We start from the raw sequence: 7,577 nt of genomic DNA on the forward strand, positions 1-7,577 counted from the left end.
GTGCACACGAGTCTGAGATAGGCTTCATAGCAAGCGAACCATCTTATTCGGTCAACTAAGAGAACCAGGCAATGTCGCTATAGACATTCATTTCAGTGTTAATCGGAAGGCGGCCCAGCTTTGTAAGTGTGTATTTTTGTAATTTGCGTCTTGTTATACTAAGTGTTTTCTTCGAATGTGTGATCATAGCATAGATAGAGTATGGGGATGCCACGATGTGAATTGGAATTCATGGAGTCTGGTAAGTGAAATATCATATGAGCGGAATTCCAGATATGTTTTGTCTGGTTTAAGCCAAAAAAATCCACAAAACCCCATGTGAAAAATGCTCTTCGAGCTACGCGAAAACCATAACCTTCTGTCCTTCATCCTACGCGAAGGACTAACAAAGTCCCGTTTTTAATATATGTCGCGCTACACGAAGGAGATGCGTGGAACATGGTTGTGAAGCACGACCCAATTTAACCCTAATTGTATTTGATCAATTTACGTCGCGGTAGGCGAGAGTAAAAAAACTCTAATAATAATAATAATAATAACCCATCGCTACCACCATCTTTCTCACATAACACACTCATCCTCACCACCGTTTCCTCTTTCTCTCTCTTTCTCTCTTTCTACACGGCTTCACAATAACCACCGGACATAACCACCTCTGTCAACCACCATCATCACATTATCACCACAATCCATCATTATCAAAGTTCATCACTTACCATTATCCATCATCATCAACATTCAACACCACTACACCCCATCCATACCCATCACCGTCCTTCTACCTAACCATAGCTCACACTCACCATAATTAAACAACCGGGTTGCGAGTAGTGTTCGAGAAATTCTTAGGATTTTTGTATTCCGCCGCATCAAGCGGACACCTTGCTAGTATGTGTGTGTGTATTTGTGTGTGCATTAACTTTACAAACTCACATATTCATTTCAAGTTTCCGTCGTCAGACAGATTCATATTACTTTCAAGTTCTTAATTATGATCCTAATATTTTAATATAATATATTTTAAAATACTTTTTATGAAAGTATTTTTATTATTATAAAATAATATTCAATTATTGTTGGTATGTTAGAAAACGCGAGTTGAACCATAAAGTAGAAATAATACCCCTTGAATATTTAATAATAAATTACCCGGAGACTAAAGGATAGCAACCCACTAAAGAAGGGCGCATGACGGTGTAATATCCCACATCAATTTATAAGCTGAAGGTAACCATTTTTATAAAGAGATGGATGCCTTCCTACCGAGACGTGTTTAGCATAGGCGATCAACTCATCTGGTGAAAAAAAACCATGAGTTTCTAGATGCGCAATCTATCGAGAGCAAAGCAAAGAATACCTTGGTGTGGTTGTCTCGGACCCTTACAAATGGTATTTTTGATGCATTACACATTATAAACTTGGCCATACAAGATGGTCTAAATATGATTGAACCAATTTTTAAGACTTTTCGAGATATGTAACCTGACAATTTAGCTCGAATAAAAGATATGGTAGATATATCAAATTTGGTAAAAGAAACGGATTCATCTTGCTTAGGCCTGAATTGGGATTTACCTACAATATGAAATTTGACGTGTGACATTATAGAACAAAAAGAAAGTATAATTGTGTTTCATACTATTCTTTGTGATCATTCAAATAAGATTACTCAATTTCCTCCTTCGAGTTAGGCAATTATTGAACAAATCGCCAACATGCTAAATGCTTTCAAAACCGTAAAAACTATTGTATCGGAATTTATTATCCCACGAGTCCTTTAGCACTTAATCATATATATTTAATATGTTCTAAATTAAAAGAGTTATCGTCTGGAGGCAGACCATTTTCTAATACGATACCACCATGAAAGAGAAACTTGTAAAATATTTAAGAGAAATAAAGGCGATTATTACTTGTGTCATCACATTAAACCCTTGCCTAAATATATAAGGAGTTGAAAGTTTATTTGGAAAAGTGACATATGATTTGGATTTACACAAAAAAGAAACTCGTTTGACTTAAAAGTTTAAAATATAACTTTAACAAACATTTTTCGAATATGTTTAATGTTTATCTAGAAAAGTATGGTACAACATCAAACATTCATGTATCAATGAGAAATGAGGCATCAACGACATGTGCAAATAGTAACCATGATTTGGTGTTTAACTTGTATAATACTTTAATTAATTAAAACACTAAACGCTAACACTACAAGTAGCAAACTCGGGTGGTATCGTGGGATGGACTTTTTATGATATGAGACTAATTTTAGACAATTTGAATTGTTGGCTTGATGGAAAGTTAAGGAAGATCATTTTCCGCAATGGCTCGAGATATATTAACCGTCTAAGCTTCTATGGTAGCTTTAGGTCTACTTTTTTATTGGTGGCAGGGTTTGAATAAATCCAAAGAATCCAAGTAATTACTTGGATTCTCGAAGGCAAAATGAAATACGAAGGCAGAGGTTGGAATGGCTGCGCCAATTATCAACGATGAAGCCGCTATTGATGAGTACCTACGAAATTGCTTGAATTCCGTTGGCGAAGATTAGTTAAATGGCAACGAGCTATTAAATAAAAAGTGAATTTTTATTTATTTTTGTTAAGTTCGTAACGTTTGTTAAAAAAATTTTGAAAATCGGTTCTTTACAAAGCCTGATCCAACAGGTCCAAACCAACCCGGTTTAAACTTGGTTGCAACCCGGTCCCTACCCAACCCAAACCAGTCTGGATAGGGTTGGGTCATTCTCCACTCAAACCAGTTTTGAACCCGATCTGGTTTCTAACAAACCGTTTTGACTGTCCCTTGACAAACCCGTATCAGTTTTTAACCCGAAGCGATTTGGAAAAAAAAAGTTTTCTACATGTACTAGTTTCATATACGTACCCTCACCCTCAGACGTTTGTTTGTTTCTCAATCAAATATGTGTGTGTTTTTCCTATATATGTGCATTTTCCTTAAAGTAGCTTTTAGACCTTTGCTAAGCCATTCATTAAGATCTCTCTCTCTCTCTCTCTCTCTCTCCTCAATAGACCTAGCTTAAAAATATACCAAAAGATTGCAGACGGAAGAATATGGGAAGAGGGAAGATTGCAATCAAGAGAATAGACAACTCAACCAGTAAGCAAGTAACTTTGTCAAAGAGAAGGAATGGATTATTGAAGAAAGCAAAAGAATTATCCATCTTATGTGATGCTCAAGTTGGAGTAATCATCTTCTTCAGCACTAACAAGTTTCTATGAATTCTCAAACAGCAGGTTGATTATATGCATCAATTTCTGATTGTTATTAATTAATCATTTTCTCGTGCAATATTCTCCTTTTTTTTGTGATGACTCGCCAACAAGATTATTGGAGTTAAATTAATATATATGGTGAATTCCTTGTTATTCTGACTGTGTTAACTCTTGGTAAACATGTCCCAAATTTATAATTTTAAATGGTAAAACAGTTTGAAATGTATGCACATGCAAACGCAAACCATATATATGTCTGATATTTTTGTTTTATATATGGTTCATTGCATTTTGTTTAAACCGGTTGTAGCTTTTCAAAAGAAAAAATGATTGTTCATAGTTGTTGCTTTTCAAAAGAGGAAAAAAAAAAGCTCATAGTTGTATTTTAATCGCTAGAGATCTTTAATATATCTGCATTGGCATCTGGTTCTCGCCTTCTATCATATATGACCTTGTGAGGTTGTATATGAAGTTCAATAAATTTATATTTTCACTGAGGACAAAGAATGAACTTTTGGATTTTACATAGAATATATATTAAGACCAGTTTTTATAGATGTAGGGTAGTAGCTACCCGCGGATCAAGAGACACGCCTTTCGCGGGTCCCCAATACAACCCGCGAATTATCATTGAGCATCCGCGGAAAGAACCCGCGAGACTCACAAAGGACCTTTCATGCACAAGGTCCTCACGTGATATGGAAGAACAGTTGTAACAAACTACTTCTAGAAGATTTTCCCAAATATTTCCTGATAGTGACATCGACCAATGGAAAGATGACACCTGGTAACCGTCTCCAAACACGGCCAGGCTATCACATCCTATGAACGCTCACACGCCTCCATTCAGGTAGAAAAGGAATATCTTGATAGTGACAACTCCACCAATCACCTTCCCTCAACCTTCGGCTATAAATACTCGAGTCATCACCTTGAGGTATTCATTCACTCCCACACGCTCTAAGCAATTACTGGTATTCGTACTTATTTCCGATCAGTACAGTACTTATTCTCACGCCGGAGGGTGGTTACGAGAAGACCCCCCATCGTGTCATTCCCGTGACGAGACTCACAGTGTTCTATTTTGCAGGCAGTTTGCAGGAATCTGACGTCATCATATCATCAGTAGACTCACACTTGGGGTAAACCTAGATCCGGACTATCCAGTTCAATTTAGTGTTTATTTAGTTTTCATTCTTTATGTTAATGTAGAGCATGAAATTAGTGATTCAACTCTACAATAGTTCAAAAGAAGAAAACAGCTAACTGGTAATTTCTACATCTGATGCTAAGGTATGTGTAATTAATACTTTTATCTTTCATTCCTAAATTGGATTGGATATGCGAATTAATAATCAAACATGGAAAGTGATGTACATGCATTTGTAAATTAACTCATTACTACCTAAGATGAATGCATATAATACCCAATCTTATTAAGACAAAAACACTCATGGTAAACATCACTAGATATTCATGAATTTGTTTCCGACACAAGAAAAACGAACTATTTTTCAATGGAATTATATGATCGTCATGTTATGAGCATATTTGGTTTCCAATCTTCGCGGCACCATGTAGCTTTTACAAAAACTTTCTTGGCTTTATTAAACTAATAAAGACTATATATAACGTAATATTAACAGAATATTCATTGAACAAATAAAGATCTTATCTAAGATGCGAGTGAATCAAGAGTAAGAATATTCTAATAGCTTCCTTAACTAATAACTATGGTATTGAAATGTGTATAGGCTATATTTCCTGATAAGTGATAATTATATACTGTTGTTTAGTGTTATATAATAATAACATATATGTGACTAAATGTTACAAAATGGCATTTACAAGCATTTGATCACAGCATATATACCCTCGAATATGCATCTCATATCAGCTGAGGAAACAAAGATCTCCGAACTTGCCAAAGTATTTACATAAGATTGTAAACGATACATGTAACATTGTGAAGATTCTTGTGACCAAACATTTCTCGTTATCTAGACATATAATTCCACTAGAAGATAGTTCGTTTGTCTTGCTTCGTTAGCATTCATAGTATATAACGAAACTCAAATCAAATATAAAAACCAACATGTTCAAGTATATCATCAAGTTGTAATATCTCATTATGAACTACATAAAATTTAAACTAATTAAATCATGTACTATTACCAAAAATATATTACGCTAACTTTAAACACAAAGAATTCTTCTCTGTTTATTTTTTTCATAACGGCAACACACACATTATCTAACTCTACTCCTAAATAACACATTTTTAACAACCACGGGATCAGACTCGAACCCAGCCACACCATTTGGGATCCGCAAAATCCTTATCTAACTCTTTGATACCTCTAGGCCAAATGCCTTTGATAAATACAAAGAGTAAACTCTAAGTTGAAAAAGAGCCATCATTATAAGTGTGCTCATCTTATTTTGCATATACAACTGATTGGATCTAAAACACGATTGCTACGTTTGGCAAATGGTTAGCAAAATTGAAGCAACAGTTACAGAACTTGCATGAAGCTCATCGGTTAGTCACACCTAGCTAATTATTTAATACTTCTTAATAAATGATCTAACTATAGTTAATTAAATTGAAGAACGAAATTCTGATAACATTTTGCTTTTTGATGCTTGATTGACTGTTGGAATGTCTTTTAGGCAGTTGATGGGGGAAGAACTCTGTGGTATGGGAGTTGAAGACTTGCAAATACTGGAGAACCAGTTGAAGATAAGCCTACAAGGTATCCGCATGAAGAAGGTAATGAAGAAACCCTAGTTGCAAATAAAAGGTTTTTTATTAGGCATTTTGGCTTGTTGATCTGCTACATATATGTTTTTCTTAAACCTATCACAGCACACACTACAATTCATTCAAATGATTTTTACTGACGGAAATATCCATGGTAGTCCATCGGAAATCAACGGATTATCAACAGTATTTTAAATTTTATTTTTGGTTTTTGAAAATTTAAATGGATTATCACCGACGAAAACAGTAGCTCTCGGTTACACTCATTTGTATAGAGTGACTATTTTTTCTCTTAGTGTCATTTGCAGGAAGAGACTCTAAACAATGAGATACAAGAGCTCCAAATAAAGGTCATTTTCCTATTCCCCTTTTATTTTCATTTTACTTTAATCCTACCAAAAGAAAATTCATTCTTACACAGCCCAAAACTGAAAGTGTTGATATATTACTTTTAGAGCCCGTGTCACACACTAAATAATTTAAATTATAAAATTATAAGTAAAATAAATAATTACATAGCATATATAAAAAAAATGTATTACATCTATGCTTGTATCTATACAATGTGTACATAAATTGATTTTATTTATATCACAAAATTATCTTTTTAAATGAATTTAATAAAAAAATACTCGTGCAAAAACGTACTCGAGAATATTTCTTTCTATTGAACAATTCATTCTCGGTGCCACATATGTATAATTGAAAGACTTTTAGTTATGAACCAATTTCGGAAATAAAGCTTCTCATACGATAGTAGTTCTAACCACTCAGTCTAAATACAAAAGAAGCGCTACCTTTATTGATATATTTATCAATTTACTACTCATTAAAGGAAAGTAGAACATTATATTATAGCAATGAATGTTCTTTAAGAGCTATGTTTTTCTGAGCTACACAATGAAAAAGATTTTGATAAATTTCAGAGGGCTTCTCGACTTTGTCATAATGACAACATAAAAAAATAACATGTTAACCCATCCATTTTGTGAATATTTTGTTTCATTTGAGCATAATTTTCCATGGCATGCTTCCATACAACGTTCTGATCACCATTGAAGGAAAAATTAATGTTGACATAAATATTTCAAAATTGATAAAAGTTAGAAGTATTAATAGTCATGGAGGTGGTATGTCGAAAGTGTTCGCAATCTTTTCTTACATTTTAATAATTTAGGGAAAAATAGTCAGTTTGCCAAATCCCGAGACTTTGATTATTTTAAAAAAATGCCCTTAAAAATAAATTGGAAACCCGAATCATGTTTAAAATTCTAACTTTCATACTTTTGACATTTTAAAGTCAACACTTTGAACCCATAAAAAATTTGACGATAAATCTATTTTGCATTCTCAAACTTTTAAAAATACTCAAAATTTTCATTTTTGACATGTAACAAATTTTGACCTAAATGTAGTTTCTTGTACCAAATAATCTATTTACCAACTTTTGACCCATAATATCAAATTTAAGTTCCATAAAAAACCCGTAACAATTTTCATTTGAGAAACATGATTTGTTGTTGATATTTGAAATTCACCAAGTATTTTGAAATATTTAATAAAATAATATGTTA

At 33.5% G+C, this 7,577-nt stretch overlaps 1 pseudogene; it reads left to right on the forward strand.

Annotated features, from left to right (window-relative positions):
- Positions 1-3,067: 3,067 nt before the first annotated feature.
- On the forward strand, positions 3,068-6,458 carry LOC143549150 (MADS-box transcription factor 23-like; annotated as a pseudogene).
- Positions 6,459-7,577: the final 1,119 nt, after the last annotated feature.

This window comes from Bidens hawaiensis, unplaced genomic scaffold (genome assembly GCF_021521415.1).
Source record: "Bidens hawaiensis isolate Kalapana, Puna unplaced genomic scaffold, B.hawaiensis_p1.1 tig00015446_1, whole genome shotgun sequence".
In the NCBI taxonomy this organism is placed as follows: domain Eukaryota; kingdom Viridiplantae; phylum Streptophyta; class Magnoliopsida; order Asterales; family Asteraceae; genus Bidens; species Bidens hawaiensis.